This window comes from Pinus tabuliformis, chromosome 9, assembly GCF_031772625.1.
Source record: "Pinus tabuliformis cultivar Carrire ecotype Pingquan chromosome 9, CPIR1, whole genome shotgun sequence".
Taxonomy (NCBI): domain Eukaryota; kingdom Viridiplantae; phylum Streptophyta; class Pinopsida; order Pinales; family Pinaceae; genus Pinus; species Pinus tabuliformis.
This window is the reverse complement of record NC_142307.1, coordinates 485,742,628-485,762,815: the sequence shown is the minus strand read 5'-3', so window position 1 is coordinate 485,762,815 and position 20,188 is coordinate 485,742,628.

Below are 20,188 nucleotides of genomic sequence, written 5' to 3'. Positions count from 1 at the left end.
TGTTAGGAAATGGAGCATCTTGCTGCAAAATAATATCATGCACTATTTCCTTTTTGGGTGGCATACCTTTAGGTTCTTGAAACAAGATATCATACTCTGAAACAACCTTTATAAATTAGCTTGTTGTTTAGCATTACAGCCCTCAAATAATTTGGTTTTATAAGGATTATTTTCTTTTACAACCATCAACAAGAATGGTTTGCATGAATTTATCATTCTTTTCATCTGCCCTGAGTTGATGAGAGTATAATTATTCTTGAGCTTATGAGCTCTTACAAAGTATTTGATTCCATCTTTAACAAGTAGATGCTTGTTCTAAGCTCTATAGAAAATAGCTTTCCTATCATACAAGTAAGGATTTCCTAAAACAATTCCACATATATCCAAAGGAATTATGTCTAACTCAACCTCATCTACAAATGCTAACCCAAAAGAAAACTTGAGTTTGTACTGGCTAGTCACTTGTAGTTGTGCTTTATCATTCAACCATCCTAATGGTTATTTTCTTGTGAGGTGTAGTTGCTAATCCCAATTTCTGTACAATTGCTTGAGAAATTAAATTTACTTGTGAGCCACTATCAAACAAAGTATCAATCTTTTGATGTTTTGAAATAACTCGAATATGGAGAAGCTCATGTGTTTTTCTCTCATCTTCTTCATCAATAATAGTGTGCAGAATTACTAGTAGATGCTTCAGAATTCTTACCTTTTATTCTTGTGGCTGCAATGGTTGTTTCATCTCCCGAGTTTGACCCCAAATATTTCTGAATAGCTGCAGCAATCTTCTTCTTCTTGCCCTCGAACTTCTTAGGTCTCAGCTCTGGATGCAGAATCCAATAGTGCTCATCATCATGCCCATCCTTTTTACAGTGAGTGCATGAATATTTTCTTTTCTGTGCAGTGTTAGCCTTCCTTGCTTTCCATTTCTACTTTCTTTTCTCCTTGCTCTTGCTTGTAGTGGGTTGGGATGATCCCCCAACTTCTGGATTTCCATTCTTTCCTCTAGCTTCCAGATGAGTAGCTTGTATAGATACCTCATCTATACTAGTGGGATTAAACATGAGGATGGTGTGCCTCATGTAGCTGTGTAGACCACCAATGTACTTCAATAGAGTCTCTGGTGAGTCTAATGAGATTCCTAGAATCAATGCTCTCTTTCTAAACTCTTGAGTGTACCCTTGCACACTTTTCCCTTTCAACTGTTGAAGATTCTGCCAACTCATCATGGCTTGTTTCATGTAGGCCAATGGATATAACTGTTTTTGATTTCAGAAACAAATTCACTCCAGACAGAGATAGTCTTACCATGTCTTTTCATGTCAGCTTGGGTTCTACCTTCCCACCAAACCAAGGTAGTGCCTCCAAGGCGTAGGCTTGCTAGCTAAATCTTTCTCCTGTCTGAGTTGATATTCTGCACTCTGCAATACACATCAATTTTCCAAATCCAATTGTCCAAATTTTCTGCATTTAACTCTCCATCATATATAGGTAAATCAAATTTAACATCTAGTTTGATCAAAGATTATTTCTTTTTAGGGCTATTAGGAGGTGTGAGAAATATTCACTCTTTCCATTTGCCTTTTGAGTGGTCATGGGAATGTGACTCATCTTCTCCTTTGTCTTGCTTAGAGTCTGATGAATCTTCATCCTTATGTTTTCTAAAGTCCCTATACATTTCTTCTACCATGGAATTTATGGCTAGGAAACTATCTATGAATTGAGGGTCTGGTCCCATAGGACCTTCCTCTGACATCGTCTTCCAAGGATAGACTCTCCTAATTTCAGGACTAGTTTCGACCAACTCTCCTTCTCCTGATTTGAGCTTTGATCTAGTGATCATTCAACAGCTAAACCAACGCAAGCTTGTCTAACCTTAATAGCCTAAAGCTCTGATACCACTTGATCTGAAAATCACAATTGGGTGACCTCAGTTAAGTTATTAATGAATGAAGGTATTACATACTCATGTGTTGGTGGGTGTCTATGTCATTTTAGGCAACGGATCGAACATATTGCAAAATACACAGACACTGGAAAATGGAAAATAGTAAGAGAAACACAGTAACCAAATACAAGAACACAATAATTAATAAGGAGTTCACCCTATTCTCCAGGGCTGCATCTCTGGTCTAGCTTTTAGTGGTGGCCTTCTTTTATTGTGCCTTTAAAGCAGAGAATTACAATGAGGAGCTCAATTTGAGTCTCCTGAAACAAAATGGCTTTGCAGGGTGGTTCTTGGATTCCCCAAGCCACTAGAGTGCATAGACTCTTTTCCTCTCCAAGTCTTTACCTCTCTAGTCTTTAATGGGAGGAGCCCAATGTGGTGCTCAATTCTCGACAGATCCTCTCAGGGGTTACTTGAACCTTTGAAGTTGTCTGTCTACTCGATGCTACCTTAGGTCAACTCGGCTCTATATTTTTCTGCTTCTTGCTTCACTGACTTTTCTTCACTTTCGATCTCTCTGTCTTCATTCTTTTCTCTTTCGGTGTCCTCTATTTTATGTCTCTTCATGGCTTTAAAGCCAATCTGCCTCTGACTGTTCACTTCCTCTTCCACCCCTGTTTGATTGCCTGCTGCTGCTCAATTGGGGTTCCCCGTCTCTGCGTCATCGTCAATGGCTCACAGGGAGTGGCCACTTGTCCTCTCGCGAACTGCGCTAGCTCTTTCTCATCATTTTGGTTTTTTGGTTACACTATGGAATGACTCATTCACCATCTCAACGGTCAAATCAGACTTCAGAATTCTTTGTGCCATGGCTTAATCCCCTGTCAAATCTGGTTCCTCCATCGGGCACGATCTCCACCATCAGATCTGGAGCCCCCAAATCCTACGACATTCGCTCATTTGACATGGTTGACTCGCTCGACTGTTAGCACGTGATGAGCGATGGTTTTCTCTCTCATCTGCCTACCACATATCGGGCACTGAATGGAATCACTCGTTTTTCTCCAAATCCACTTATCACCTAAGGGTGCCTCCAATATACTACCGGTTTTGGAGCATGGGTCCCATCTTTCACCTTAGCACTTTCCCACGGTTTCCTGGCTTCCATGTGACCAAGCACTTTGGGGCTTTTTCCTTCTTAAGGGGTTTTGCCTAGCGATGCGTGATTAGAGCTAAGTGCTAATTGCACATCAGAAACAACCTCCTTTTCCTGATTCGGGCTTCCCAAGTGCCAGTTTTGCCCCCTGTGCAGTCTCCATGGGCCTCGGTCAACATGCTTTGACCGAGGTCCTCGTCATTCCTCACTAGCTGCAAACTGCCATTGTTAAAGGTCTTCCTAATTGCTCTTTGTTCACAAATTTGAAGTCTGTCTTGTTCGAATACAGTCATGGCATCTTGATTATTTTTCATGGATCCAATTCGGATCAACCAATTACAAGGAAGTTGGACAGAAGACTAGCCAAGTGCTCCAATGTCAGAAAAATCTTTGAACTTCAGCTAGACACACACTTGGAAGCCACAAAGAAGCAAGGAATAACACTTATTTGCAAGATTAAATCCAAAAGGAAAACTCAACAAAGAATATAACAAAGAAAAAATAAATAAGTCACAAAACTGGGAAAAAAAATCAATAGACAAGAGAACAAAATGATTAAGAAAACATGATTTAGAACCAGAATAATAAAACTGGGACAAACTACAGGGAACAAGTGTAAGATAAGTGCAAGGAAATAAAACTAAAATGTAACTAATCCCAACCTATCTTAACAGCTAGAAGATCAAGGTCACGTAAAATCAAATTTCCAATGAAGCCACCGTGATTGTTCTTGACCTACATCCACAAAGATAGGAACAACTAAAATAAATAAAATGTGATGTTCAACATAAGATATAAAAACTTGAAAAACTTGCACAGGAAAAAGAAGGTATTTCCTATGGGAACAAAAATGTGTCGCAATCACTACTTTCACTCGATCCACATGCTTACCTTTTTTATGAAAACCATTTTTCAACAAACCTTGAAAGTCTCTTTGGATGTGTCATCATCTACATTGAGCTTCTTATTAAGCGCAAGGAAGGATTGAAACTTGTTGTCTCCAACAAAGCTTTCCAAGTAAGATTTTCCCAACCATTCAACTATTGGATTGTAACATTCATGATGGCCCTCTTTAAAACCTTGTGATATTTGCAAATATGAATTTTTGATTTAGGAAACAGGACCACGAGGAGAATATTGTAAAGGAACCTAGATATGATCATTCTCGGTAGTCATGCTAAGATAGTGAGGACTTGCCATAACCATCAGCGAAGGCTGAAGTTCCTCACCTACTTGAAATAAGTCTGAATAAAGAGATGTTGAACAATGAAGATCAAAGAGTGTGAAACAACTGTCATTGGATATGATGATGGGAAAATGATAAGTTGAATGTCAGTTACCAAAAATGGAGAAATGGGTAGATGAGATGATTGAAACATCAGATTCCCAGTTTGCAATAAACAGAGGAAGATTAATTTGAACAATCGCGTGAATTCTCTGAACAATCGAACCAAGTTCCTTGCAAGATAGATATGACAAACCATTTTTCTGAAACTGGTGATAAATTGTAAAATAATCGTAGTCATCAAAAATGTTTAAAAAGGATGATAGCTCCACAAATACATGAGACCAACTAGGACATGGTGGACAAAGAAGAACTTGATTCGAGTGAAAACCTATGCATTCATTATCTCTCAAGGATATTTATGGTGTGATGAGAGGACAAATTTGCAATATAAGATTCGCAAGAAGATTGAGGAGCTGACCATTAAGGGATACATCTAATAAGTATGATTCTTGCAGGAAACGATAGTCCTTGAGATGATCAACTTCACAATTCCATGACTTTATGAGAGATGGAAATTCCCAACCCGAGTTTGAGGTGAGAGATTTGCATGAAGACTTATGAAATGTAACAGATTCTTGATTTCATTCAAAAGTAAAATCTTGAAAATTTGAAAGATCACACCTGAAATACCAAACATTTTCCACACAGAAATCCACATTGAGTGAAACCATGTAGATGGATGGATTGTGTAAGAGAATGAGATTTTATTTAGTATGGGGGGCTTACCAGAGTCATGAGATCCTAACATAACCATCAACGCAAGTTGAAGTGCCTTAACTCCCTGGTAGGTCTCACAACTTTCCGAGAATGTAGAATCACATTTTGAAGCTTGAACAAGATCATGTATGGTTTGAGGATAGTTGTTCTTGTTGGTTTTAAAATTGCTCACTGGATGGAAACCATGTATGTCACAGGTCCGTCGGACTTTTCAACTTCAAAAATATATTACTCAATTGGAGAGGATCTTCTGATATCACATTCAAATAAAAATGAATTGGCGAGATATCATGAGTAAGCTAATTTGAAGATTTGTCTTCATGCAAAAGAAGAGATTATGAGCGGTGGGAAGAGTTCTCTAAGATTTTGATTGTTTTCAATTTCATCATGGACAACCTCACTGCCTTGTGTCAATCGAGGAGATAACTCATCGGATGAAAAAACAAAAGAACATGGAGTATTTCCATTGCAAGTGAATGTGTTGCGAATGGTAGGATCTAAAGGATAATGAGCTGAAGGGGAGGTTTCAATATGAACATCTTATTTGATCGAAGCAGATTCTAGATCCAATCTAAAATCTTCATGAGGATGTTGGAAATACTGAGGGGGGGGTGAACCAGTGTTTCTTTTCAATTGTTACTTTTACCAGTTAGATCACTTATACTTAGAACACAAAATGAACAATAAGAATAAATTCTTTTATTAATTTGTTCAATAAATCAAGTACAATATATGTAGGGCTCCAACCCTAGGTGAAGACACCGATCTTCAATATCCCAGGCTCCAACCTGTATTTTCCAAGCACCAAATTGGACTTCCAAGGCTCCAACCTTGTCAATTTTGAGGCACCAACCTAAAGGGATCCAACCCTATAGCTTCACTTTGTTAAGGTATGTTTTCTTATAATTCAGAGCTTCCAATGTTTTCTTCAACAAGCCCTATCAATCTTCAGCTACACCTTCACTTAGTCTCCACATCACATCATCAATGACAACCTTGTTCTTCACTTGAAAGTGTCACCATTTCTCTTCATGTTACCCAAACAAATTTTTTTCAAGGTCACCTCATAATGGCTTCAATGCATCATTATCTTCAATGATCTCCACAAATATTCAATATGCTGCTTCACAAAGTTCTCCAACTCTTCCCTATTATGTTCTTAAGAGAAGACTTCAACAAGCTCTATTTTTCCAATCCCAATAAATCAACACGTCGACCATGAAAACTATGACTACTCCGACCACGATAGCTTCAACCACGGAAAATACGACAACTTAAACCATGACAACTATGGTAGCTTCAACCATGGAAACTATGGCAGCTTGAACTACGACAACTACAACAGCTTCGACCATGACAACTGCAGTAGCTTTGACCACGGCAACTACGGTAGCTTCGACTATGACAACTTCTACCATGAAAACTATGGCATCTCTTCGACCATGAAGACTTTGGAAACTTCAACCAAGATTTTGTGCCCAAATGAAATTATCCTTTTTTCATCCTAAACAATAGTCTCCTTTTTCTCCTTGGCCTTCTGTCTTCTTTTGTACTTCGTATCTTTGAATTCTTACCCAAATTGGTGATAAAAATGAAGTGTTTAGACGTCTATTTATAGGGATTCCATTTATAACTGAAGGGACATGTCTATTTGAAGTGAGCCTGACTTGTATGACTGAGTGTAGGTCGACTCACTGCTAGGAATAATTTCCTTACCTTAAAAGTTCAATATCTGGGAGTTTCAGGGCAAATAAAGGCTTGTTAGAAAGAGGAAAAAATCCTCTTTAAGATGTTCTAGGATCCATTTTGAAAGGATGCCTCCAAGGTGTCCAAAATAGTTTTTCTTTGTGAAGGTACTTAAATTTTATGCATAAAAACTTTGCGACAACATGAGGAATGTTTGGGATAACGTGGCTTCTTCATTATTATCAATGTAATCATAGGATCATAGAGTCATTATGTAGGAGTGCAACATCCATGTAGCATGATGGGTGAACAATGTCATCATATACTAGTGCAGTCATAGTGCAACATCATTAGGATAACTCCAAAATAATCTTCCAATCGTCAAATGATCTCCAACCATGTTATCAAGACCTCATCAAATGCCATCATCAATTGTGGTCATTGATCAAGAATATGACATCATCAAATGTAGTCCTCCATATGTCATCAAGGGCTTCTAAATACTTGGCACTTGGCACTTCTTAAGACTTCTTCATTAGTGACTTGACATATTAATTGATGACATTCTTATGAAACAAGAGTTATGACATCATCATTTGGAACCAGGCATCTCAACAATATTTTCCCTCTCAGCTAGTGCCATATTGACATCAATGCAAACCTAGATTAACAAACTCACCCTTTTTGATTGATGGGAATATTATTTCCCTTTCAAAATTCTCTCCCCCTTTGACATCAATGGAAAATGGGGTGCCCAAGTGCTCCCCTCTCAAGCTGCTTCTTTTCTTTACAAATAGTAGTTCTTCATAGGTATGTTACTCCCCTTGTCATGGTGATCTTCTTTCTGGCAATGTGGTCCATGATAGATGTGCTTAAATTCCTTCATGTGATGAACCAAATCCCCCTCATGAAAGATTTCCTGGTAATGATCAAGTGGAAGAGATCTTCAATAATAATCCATGGGATGAATAAGGATTATATTCTTCAAGGAGTTTTCTTGAGAGATTATCTATCAAAGAATGATTGTCCATATAACTCATCAAGGATTTCATAAGACTCATTCATGGCTGGCTTCTGTAAGAATTCCTAATCATCATAAGATCCCCCTAACTGTATGCATGTTATTCCTTTTGGTAGACTTTCCGCATCAAATGCTTAGATTGTTGAAGATTAGGTCAACAACATGTGTTGTTGGCTAGAGAGTTCAAGATATTTTCAGATTGTATTTGCTTCCTTCTCCATAATTGTGTAAATTTCTTTTCTAGCATAGTTCTATCTTGAGTAGGTGCCCAAGTAAAGTTACAATTACGTACCATATGTCCAATGTTATGACAGTTGAAGCACTCTATGCTGTTCATGAATAAGAATTCATGACTTCTTGCAAAATTGCTTCTTGAATATTGATAGGGAACATTATAATTATCTTTGTGATATGCCCTGCAATCTTTTTCCATGTGCCAAAAGTTTGTACAAGAATAGCAATAATCAAGAAATATACTTTGGTAGTCATTTTTCCTGGGGAACCTTTGATGATAACCATTTCTTCTTGCATCCTTGACACCTTTTGCATTTCTTCTTGGAGGAAGGTTTCTTCCATAGTTGTCTTGACTCTTCTCCTTGCCTTTGCTGGAACTGGGAGCATCAACATTGCTTTCAAGCTTCCTCACATACTTATTGTTTGAAGCATTAGGGTTTGCATCATTCTTTCTTGAGGATTCACCTGAATAGGCAAGACTTGATATATCAAGGGGAGACCTTTGATGATTTAAGATATCATCTAGGGTTTGAGATATTTTCAAGTTCTTATTCAGCAAGTCAAATTCCTTTTAAGAAAGGCAATTTCTCCTTTCAACCTTTCACAATCTTCATCTTTCATAACTAGTTACTTCTTGTTATACTCTTAACCTGCAAAATGATACCCAAATACAGAATATGTGAAGAAAGATACCCAGAACATAGAATAGTGAGAGACAACAATAAATATTTTATTATTCAGAAAGCAATGTTCACTGGCCTCTTCGAGGGGGCAACCTCCAATAGAGCAGAGCTCAATACAAAAATAAGACACGATGCTCCTCGCAGGGAGTCTCTATCCTTTATATATGACTCATACTGTTATCACCAAGGTTGTTCACTTTGACTCCCAAGGGAATACATCCAAGGTAACGACTAACCAATCTTTGGACTGCAGGTCCTAGCCTACCTGCAATCAGAGAGGGCTCTCTCTTTATGATTTAGCTTTGTTGATGATGATTTTAGTCTAGTTATTGAGTTCAAGGGGTTTTGTTTGAGTTTTGGTGGGAAGGATGAAGCTTTCAAGTAGAGAGGCAATGCATAGTATGATATGTTCAAACCATTGGGCATGGAGTCATGGAGTAGGACTGCTGGTGCGTTTTCTTGGTCACAAGAGGAATATGGAGAAAGAAAGCAGCACATGAAACAACATTCAAGCTAAATGGAGATGGATTCAAGGCTAAGGAATGAGAGGCAATTAATAATATCTCTTTTAGCTTAATATAGGGAAGGTGAATGAGCTCTATCTAGGAGAAGTAAAGAATCCCTAGATAACTGTCAAACATGGGTGAATCAAGGAAAATATGAGCCAAAGGGAATTCATATTCATTACCAATTCAGAGGAAAACATAAAGAAACATCAAAAATTGAGGATAGAGTGCAGTTAAACAAAGTCTAAGCTATTCACTTTTCCTGCTATTTTAGATGGTGACATATGTGTGATATAAGCATATACCAATGGAAAATAGAGGTAGAAAACACTTATTGAGTCATGTTGCAGCACAAGGATTCCATATTCATTCTTCAAAACATTAATAACACAGTAGACAGTCCATCCTCCAAGCTTTTTAGCAGTCTTTGATTAAGGAAAACATCAAGTATATAGAGCGAGTCTCTAATGGAGCAAATCAACCAACCAACCCTCTAAATAGTAAATTAGGGTGGTTTTATAAGCAAAATATATACAAGAATCAGATCTGAGACAGATCTGATGCAATAAGTGTCTTTAACCTAACATATGCTTGAAATAAATGCCAAAATATCTATCTCATGCTGCGCTGGGGGCAGCAACCTCAAAAATGAGTAACTATGATGTCCTTAGAGCCCTGTGCCGGCATTTGGCCATAACTGTGCTTTGATTTCTGCAGCGCTGCCCTTAGGTGGCCTTATGCATTAACTTTGATCAGGTGAGCTTTGATGGTCCAATATTGCTTTATTGACTTTGATGGGGGCCTCTTAATGTTTGCCTACTTTGGAAATACGGATTTCCACCAAAAACACTAACTGATAGTCTTCGCCGCTTCCTCTGATACACTTTCATTGAACCTGGGCTCTTTATTGTCTTCTAAATGCTTTAAACTGTCCCATCGACATTTTATGGTTGATGTTCAGCCCTCTGTTGCTTTAAGACCTGTTTTTTCCCCTTTTCTGAATCCTGCATGAAGAAATTCCCGTGAATTTGCGAATTTTGGGCCCGCTGGTAGCCGAGCCATGAGAGGGCTTCCATTTTGGCCTATTTTCCTTAGCGATGCACGATTAGCGCTAAGCGCTAATTGCGAATCAAAAAATGCCTCAGTTTTTCATTTCAGGCATTTGTTGCTGTAGATTTCGCGCTTCGCGCCCTTTTCGGTGATGACGTCAGCAGTGGGTCCCAATACGGCGGTGATGTGGCAGGGTGACGTCAGAAATACGACAGGGTGACATGGCGGTGACACAGTGGCAGCCACGTGGCAGTGACGTGGCACAGGACACGGTGGCAGGAGGTCAACGCAGGCTGATGACATCATGAAGACGTGGCACTAACGTCATTGGGCGGAGGCAGTATCCGGTTTTCTCCTGCACCGCTTTTCCGCGTAGGTGGTATTGGGGGAGGGACCTCTAAACACACCGGGAGGCTGACACGTGGTGGGGGTACGACAGGGAAACTGCCCATCCCCCGGACGTTAACCTCTGGCAGATGGGCATATGAAAACACCTGCCCACCGTTGGATCTGAAGCGCTGGGCATCGGACGGCTGGCGGGTTGATTGAGGTAGTGCGCAAATTTGGAGCGGGGCCCGCACGAACATTAAAATAATATTATGCCGCGGGGGTTCAAAACTTTAGAAAATGGGGGTTTATGTGTTATGCGGGTTAGGTTTAAGCGGGAGGGAAATGATAATTTAATGTTTAATAAAAAATATAAACATTAATTTTGGGAAAATGACTGCGGAGGGGTAGGAATATGAGGTTTTAAGGGTAAAGGGGTGGATATAGGTTATTGGCCTAACTAGAGGTTTAGACCAATCCCAGGGTTATGACACGGATGGGTTCATAATAGTCCCAGGTGGACTATTATATCCCAGAACTGTATGTACATAGCTATAGTGCTATAGGGTGGGATATGTAATATTTTTGGGATTTTATATAGTTTTTTGTAGCAATTAGGGATGGGAAATGATCCAGGGAGCTAGATAGTAGAGTTAGGAGTTAATATGAATTTGTGAGGTGAAGTGTAGGGGAGAGGATAAGTTTGTGAGCTGAAACTTAGACATAGGATGTGAATGGACTGTGGAGAAATGATTTTTACACAAGAAATGTGGCTTCTTTTCACTGAAGAAAGTCACAGCTTGACTTGGTTTTTTACAAGAATGAAGTGATGACAGGACTGGTTGGGCAGATCCCAAGGTCCTTAAGGGGATGTTAGTGAGTGTTGAGGGCCCTGAAATCGGGTCAACAACAAGGGGGATACCCACCCGGTCGGGAACCTGGTTGGCGGCTCCGTGCCCGTTTGGTGTAGCGGGTCCGACTGGGGATAACGGGACCAACTTCCCGTTCTAAGGGGGTGTGTGTGTGTAGAGTTTAGTGATGTGTGTGTGTGTAGGATATGATAATGAAAATATAGAATTATTTCTAAGCTAATCTAGTTCTGAACTCAGAGAGTGAATTGTTGCACAGTAATTTGTCATTGTCTCCCTGTCAGTCACCCTACTGTGTCAGGAATTCACAATAATCAAGTTCATGCCTTCTGAACTGGCCAAAACCCACTTTTCCAAAGTTTTCCTCATCAGCGCGTCTGTTTCTAAAATATCTGCGATGACTGGCGCTTTATAACAGACCGCGTGCGCTGCCAGCGCGGAAGCACACGCCTTTCCCGCGCTGATCGAAATTTCACGACCAGCGCAGCCTCTGTGTATATCTACCCGCGCTGATCCGGCCTTTTCCATTATGTCTTTGCGACGTCAGCACGACAGGCCAGTTATGCACCCGCGCTGATCCAGTTTTGGCGAATTTGTTCCAACAGCCAGCCTTCCAGATAACTCCAGGCTTGGTTTTTGGTCTTGTGAGTATCGACTCCCTTCTATGGCATGTCTATTCGACCCTTTGCAACCACTTCCCTTGAGGATAAGCTCATCCTTCCACCCTTTTAGGAGGCTCCTTCTCCTATATAAGCTTCCACCATTACCATGAGCAGCTAGTTTGGAATAGCTTGGATTGTGTAGAGCTTATAGTGCTCAGATTGCTGCTACTATAGGTATTTGGTGTGCTAAGTGTGGAAGTGATTGATAGCTTAGGGAAGGTTGTTTTGTGTTGCTTGTGTGAGAGAGAGAGTTTCTTGTCTTGGGAGAATCATTTCCAAAGGTGAATGCTTGAGACACTTGCTGACTAGCCCCTCCTAAGAAGGTTACCGACGTCAGAACATTTGGTTGTACTCTTCTCTGTTTGATTAATAATAGATGACTGCTATTATTGTTCCATTCTCATTTGTCTATGCAATGGTTAATGTGAATTACATCTTTTCTGACTGATGTATGGTTGCTTTTATTAGATTTCACGCTTGTGTTTGTTTCCTCTTCGTGTGTGCAGGTATCTATTCGCGGAGATCGCGGAGGATCATGACCAGCCAAAGCGAAGGAGAGAAGGTGGCATCTCTTCATCAAACGATAGCGCTGGAATCCAAGTAGGTGCTCTTTACCTCTTGTTTAATTGCAATTAGGAACATGCATAGTAGCATTGACTGATTGTTGCTAGACCCTTGCTGGGCTAGTAGGGATCGCCTCTATCCGTAGAGGGGATTTACCTCTCCAACAATTTGGCGACTCCGCTGGGGATCAGCCTTTTGTCTCTTGTGTCCATCCTTTGTGTTGATTTGATTGTTCTCTCTTTTCAAGTTTTGGGGATTGTTTCTTTGCTTGTAGCCTTCCTGGGTCCATCTGGGAAGTGTCTTGGTTGTTAAAAGACTTTCTACCTTTTGGTTTGGGAGTTTCCTGCCTTGATTCCACTCGTTTTTACCTTCAGCACGGTTTAATTCGAAACAGACGCGCTGACATCGTGCGCCTGCTTCTTTGTTCTCCTTGTCATCGCGCCTGTACGATTAACAGTCGCGCTGACCTCGTTTTTGAGACAAGCGCGTTTTTTCCGTGTTCTTCCGCGCTGACGTCGCACGCCTGCTTCTTTGCTCTCCCTGTCATCATGCCTGTGCGATTAACAGTCGCGCTGACCTCGTTTTTTTGAGACAACGCCCTTTTTCCGTGTACTTCCGCGCTGACGTCGCAAAGTTGCTACAGGCCTCCTCTTTTCAGCGCCGAGTTGCTGAAGGCTACCCGCGCTGATCTTGTAGAATTCATTTTTGTCCAAATTAGCCCCCTGAACCTATTGCTTTGACTTTTCCCTCTTCTCTCCACTTGGTTTGTGATTTGTTTTTCATTACCTGAACTCTGAGCTGCTTGTTTGCGAATTCTTGTTCCACAGGGTTTCATTTTTGCTCATTTTTCGGTTTTGCAAATACCTTCCTCTTTGCTTTCGCTGCTTGGTTTGTATTTCCGCCATCAGTCTTACGGTTGCTGGATTGTGTTGAGTCTCTAATTGACTGGTTGTAACTCTCATCCTCCGGGTGTTTGCCTTTTTCCATTGAATTTGCATTCTAGCCCTAGGGCATCTAGTGGCCGTGTGCGTGTCTAGCCTTCCGTAGGGATCTTGTTTTCTTATTTGACCAACCAACTTCAGATTTGTTTTTTACACTTGTTCAATGATTGTTGAAGTGTTTTTGGTTGTGTTTCTGAGCGGTTTCTCGCTTCCTCCTTGTTTGAATCCTTGCTTGTCTTGCCGAGCTTAGATCACATAGCTCATGCGGAACTTGGTTTTTCCTTTTGATTTGGAAACCTTTGTTGGATGTTTTGGGAACTTTGTGTGCTTTCATTAAGTGATTTGCTTGGTGTTCCTATTCCTCCAAATTCATTTAGATGCTTTGTGCCATTGAAAGAAAATCAAACTAGTAGCTTTACTTTTGAGAATTGAAAAGGAAAAGAACATTTCATTGATTCGCATTTTCAAAAGAAAAAGTTTCCTTTCCTTGATTTTAGCTGCATTAGGTTGTTTGATTGCTTGTATTCGTTTTGTTTGATCAAAAATTCTTTACCTTCTCGTAGCTAGAATTCATCGAACAAAATGGTATTCTTTGGCATGTAGTTTGCATCTAGGTAATTGTGAGAGAACATACGATAGGGCCTGAAATCGAAACTTAATTTCAAGATCAACTATAAAATGAACCGAATGAATCTAAAAACGCATTGGAACTAAACGCAAACATCTAGAGGTTTAGGTTAGAGACGTGTTCCGGCGTCTTTGAACATAGTCATTGTTGTTTCACATTATGGTTCGGTGATTCCTCCTTCTGTGACTCGATAGTGGTCTAACATGGACTGCACTCCCATGTACCGTCGCGTATATAGGGAGACCCCACTAGGCTTTTATCCTTTATCCATAGGAAGCCGAGTCTGCCGCCTTGTGAACCGTAACTCACCGAACACAGCATTCGGGAAGATTGACTGCAGTACGGAAAGTCCTTGGCTCTCATACGATTGCTAAGGTGTATAAGCAGTTTTACAGATCACCTGGTAAACCCTATACCTAGAGTCTCCAGAGCAGTCACTTTTGATCCTTTTCGGACTCCCTAAATGAAAAGGTGCCTGTGAGCGTCTTGTCACTTCATGCTCATTAAATATTCGAAGGAGACTGGAGTCATCTTTTCGTCTTTTTCTCGACTCTTGAAACATGAAAAGGTCAAGTTTGGTTCTTGTGTCTTAAAATTAATTCGGCCACGATAACATCACCTGATTAGATCTTGTGTGCGTTAGCTTTGAGTAGGGTCTTTATCGTTAGTTTTCTTTAGGTTTTCTAAGGGGTCTTGTCATCCTGGCTGACCCGTCAACTCCCGGTCCAAGTGATCAAGGTTCTCCATCTTCTGTTGCTCTAGAGGTACCAGTTGTAAGCAGTACTCTTCCCATTGTTCCGAGTATCCAGCCTATCAACGTACGTGCCCCAGGCGATGAAGATTACATAGAAGATTGGAATCCTATTTGGGAGCCTGACAGTGATAATACCCCCCGTACTCCTCTCGGTATGTCGTCTCCAATGTCTACTTCCCCCATGGATGAGATAGCTTCCAGCACAGGTGAGACACCCGTGGTGACGGACATTGAGACTCCGATCCCGGCTTCCTCTCCACTCCCTCCACGATATCAATCAATGAGGGATAGGATAGCCGCTAGAACTACTTCTACGACTATATGGGATCCTAGTCTTATTGCCACCACCGGGCCCTTTATTTCGCGACCTCTTAATACACCTCTTACTTCAGGTCTTAATACGCCTGTTACCTCAGTTCCCACCAATCCAACCGTTTGTGTAGCACGCTCGACTCCGGTCGTCAGTGCTGTGTCAGCGTCCTCATCTACGAACCCTGGAGCTGGTCCCTCTTCTGGTGGCATTCCAGGAGCAGGGCCGTATGATGCCCATGGGCAGCCCATTGTGGATCCAGATTACCAAGGTCCACTCTTTTATTATGATGCGAACGGCGAGTACCTCGAGAACGTTTCGTCCCTGCCTCGTCGTCCTTTCGAGGAGAACCAGGAACCGTTGGACGTTACATATGATCCCGTTACTCATGTTTTTCATGGGCGCCGGAATCCTCCCGGACAGCCCCAAGGACCACCCAATCAAGGCCAGCCGCCTTATGTGCAAACCCCTCAAGGGCAACCACTTTATGGCCCGCCTTACCCAGGACAATCTGGGGGCCCACAGGGACAACCCTACCAGGGACAACCCTCGGCCGTTGGAGGTCCGTCGTATTCATATCAAGGTCAACCTACTGGATATCCAGGGCAACCTAGCACCCAGCAAGGTTACCCAACTGGACAACCAAGGCAGCCTTACATTCAACAAGGCCAACCCGGTTTCCAGCAAGGGTACCCATCTGGACAAACTGGGCCAGTTTATACTCCTCAAAATCAACCAGCAGTCCAGCAGGGATATCCTCTTGGGCAGGGGGGGCAACCCTACTTACAGCAAGGCCAACCTACCGCCCAGTCTGGTCATCTTTCTGGGCAGGGTGGGCAACCCTATGTTCGGCAGGGTCAACCCACTGCTCCATCCATGCATCCCTCTGGGAAAGGGGGGCAGCCTGCTATATAGCAAGGCCAACCCTCTGCTCAGCCTACGCACCAAGGGGGGCAGCCCGCTATACAGCAAGCCTAGCCCTCTGCTCAGTCTGTGCACCTTGGGGGGCAGACGGGCCAACCTCCGATGCAGCAAGGTCAACCCGCTGTCCGCCCTAATCATCCATCTGGACAAGCTGGCCAACCTCATGGTCAACCAGCTGTCCAGCTAGCTCAGTCGTCTGTCCCGCAAGGACAACCCTTGGTGGTTCATGGACAACCCGGCGCCCAGCAAGTACATCCTGCTGGCCAACCAGGGCCATCTCAAATCCAACCAAGTCAACCTTCGGGACAGATGGTTCAACCCCAGCCGGTTCAAGGACATTACTCTGGGCCTCAAACTCAAACGGGTTATCAACCTTCTTACCAGACGCAGCCTCCCTATCAGGCTCTGTATGGGGCCCAGCAACCGTATGGCTACCAGCAACCCCAGGGGCAAAATCAGTTTGCTCCTTATCAAAATTATCAACAGCCACAGGTCACCCCTTACCAAAACTATCAGTATGGTGCACCTGTCGGGTAAGCTGCTAATACATGGGGAGCTGGGGGGCAGACACAGGGACAGCCATCCGCATATGGCCAGAATCCGTATGGACAGAACCCCTACGGGCAATCTCCCTATGCGCCAGGCCCTTTTGGGCCAGGTCCATCGGGACAAAGTTCTTACGCACCAGGCCCTTTTGGGCCAGGTCCGTCCGGACAGAGTTCGTGGGGGCAACCACCATCTGGTTAGAACCCTAATGTCGCCTCAAATCCGCAGCCACAAATGTCCTTTAACCCGCAGTTACCATTCTTAGCGACGTTGGAACTGCCTGATGTGTCCAAGTTAACAAATGATCCTATTTTTCATAATCCGTATTGGCCACCGGTTCCAACCAAAATACCAGGTGACTGTCCAAAGTTTGATGGCAAAGCTGGTGAAGACCCTCAGGCCCATGTAATGACTTATCACCTTTGGTGTTCATCCAACTCATGCCTTGATGATTCTATCCGGCTTCGCCTCTTTCAGAGAACTCTCACTGGTTCAGCCGCTAAGTGGTACATCGAGCTGAATCGCGACATGTTTCAAGATTTCAACTCGTTGGCTATGGCCTTTTTGACTCATTTTCAGTTACCCATTCGGTACGAGACTGGGACACATCTTCTCACGTCTCTCAAACAGGATACGGCTACGCACATCTCTGATCATATACATGAAGGAAGAAGGCGTCGTCGCTTGATTAAATTTTGGATTCCTGATCAACTCCTGACCGACTGGTTCACGACTTCCTTTGTCCCTAAGATTGCAAAAGACATTGCAATGGGAGTGTGTGTAACTGAAGAGCAAGCAATCGCGCGAGCTCAGTACCTTGACTTAGTGTACTCTCAGTCGGGTACTTTGTATGAGTATTTTCTAGATGCCCCGAGGCCTGGATAGCCCAAGGCTCCACCAAAGCCTTCTGTTGATGGAGTCATTGGTTCTGTGAATTCGTCATCAAAGAAATCGGCCGCGAACCCTGGGAAACAGAAACAGAATGCCTCTAACGAAAATGCTTCTCAGGGCCAATCAATTTCTGGGACTACCTCCGAGGTAAACGCCGTCCAGTCCACCGTGGCGGATAAATCCTCGAAAGGAAAAAAGAAAGGGAAAGCTAAAGATAAATCTGGACAGCCCAAGCAGAACCCTCCTAAACCTCCCTCCGAGGAAGGAGCTAAACGAAAGCCTAAGTATCCTTGTCTCATCTGCGATGAGGATCACTACACCAAGGATTGCCCAAGGCGGTCCGAGGTTAGTCGACTTTTGAAAGGTGCTCCAGGGCCTCCTGCTGTGCTAAAAGAGCCTTTCCCTTCCCAGCAGACGCATCAGGTGGCAGATCCCTCTCAATCCTCTTCCTCGTTCGGTTCTCAAGTGTTCATGGCTGGAACGATTCCCATCCATGTTTCAACTCGAGCGAAAGATTATCCATCTCCAGCCGGGAAAGAGTCGGAGGTTCCCTCCAGCGCTCCTCCGTCCAGTTTTGGTCCCCTTCACATTGAACGGCCCAGCACTGAGACGATCCCCCGACCCCCTCCCAAAGGTGTACTCAGGAAGTCATCTTATAACCCCAATGCTCGTGCTGCCCAGCACTATAGCATTGTCGAGGACTTAGCTCAGGCTCCGTCTGCTATGTCCGCGTTAGAAGTCCTCCAGAGCTGCCCCTCCCAGAGGAAGTCCTTGCTATCAGCAATTGGTGGCATCGACCCGGCAGATTCGGATTTAATTTCTTTTGATCTCGAGGGTTTCACACAGAGACTGCCTCACCAGGTGGCTTTCCTTATACAGGTCCTCATCAACGGCAAAACGATCCATCGTACAGTCATTGATGAGGGTGCCTCAACCTGCATCATGTCAGTTGCTTGTTGGAAGGCTATTGGTTCTCTTGCTCTGAGCCAGTCTCCTACGACCCTGGAAGCTTTCGATGGAAGAGAATCTCGTCCATATGGTATCCTCCCACGATTGCCTATCTCTTTAGAAGGGAAAACCGTAGAAGTAGAGGTTGAAGTTGTCGATGCTAATCTCACTTACAACCTCCTCCTTGGACGAAGCTGGACATACGCCATGCAAGCCGTGGCTTCCTCCTTGTTCCATGTCGTTCGCTTCCCCCATCAAGGAAGAATCATCACGGTGGACCAGCTGTCCTTTTTTGCTTCCTCTTCTGAAGGAAATGTGCCATTCGTGGAGCATACCTCCAAGTCGTTAGTGAGTGTGGGTGCCGGACTGTTCAAAGATCCCTCCTTAATGGGAGTCTTTCCCCTCCCACCTCCAAATCTCGCCCCTGTCAACATGATTTCAGTACGTTCTGATCCATGGGTTCTTCCTCCCTTGAATCAGGAAGACTCTTGGGGTGATATGATGCCGTTGAGTCCTGCCGAGCTCAACTACATTGAGATTGTCGCTGCATCGGCTCCCCCTCCTGCACCTGCTTTTCTAAGCAGCGTTCCCGATTCATACGATCATTTCCCTTGGCTGGGTGATGAGGCCACTTCGGATCCCCTGAAGGAAATATTTCCCTCCGACGAGGCCATCATAGAGACTATGTCTCTCGAAGAGCTCCCTTGGTTAGATCACCACCATCGCTCTTCGTTTCTCCCTCCACATTCGGAAATGGTCGCATGTCTTGAGCGGTTTGCTTCATGTGTCCCATCTCCGCCTCTCCAAACACCTGTTCAGCTATATCAAGTGTCTTCGGAAGGCAATATGGGTAACATCACGCAGACCCAGCCTATCGACATCTCTGTCAAACCAGGGATTGTCGAGAATATTTTCATTGGAGTCACATGCACTCCTGAGGAAGTTCAACTTTATACCGCTTTATTTCGTGAATTCCGTGATGTCTTCGCATGGTCTTACGAGGAAATGCCCGGCATTGACCCTAGTATTGTAGTGCACGAAATACCTACTTATCCAGGCGCTAAGCCTGTTCGTCAGCGCTTACGCCCAGTGCACCCTCGAAAGGCTGCAGCCATCAAGGCCGAAGTCGAAAAGCTTCTTCGAGCTGGTTTCATCTATGCCATCCCCCTTACGGAATGGGTGTCCAATATAGTCCCTGTGAATAAAAAGCAGGGCACTATCCGGGTCTGTGTTGACTACCGCGATATCAATCGTGCCTGTCCAAAAGATAACTTTCCTACGCCTTTTATTGACCAGCTTATCGATGACTGCGCAGGAAGTGAAATTTATTCATTTATGGACGGCTTCTCTGGTTACAACCAGATCAACATAGCCCTCGCAGACCAGCATAAGACAGCTTTCATTTGTCCTTGGGGCACCTTCGCTTATAAAAAGCTTCCTTTCGGTCTCAAAAATGCCGGTGCCACTTTCCAGCGTGCGATGTCGTATGCTTTTCATGATATTCAACACATCGTACAGCCTTACCTGGATGACCTCCCAGCTCATTCAGCTAAACGTCAAGACCATCCATCTCATCTACGTGAAATTTTTCTCTGCTG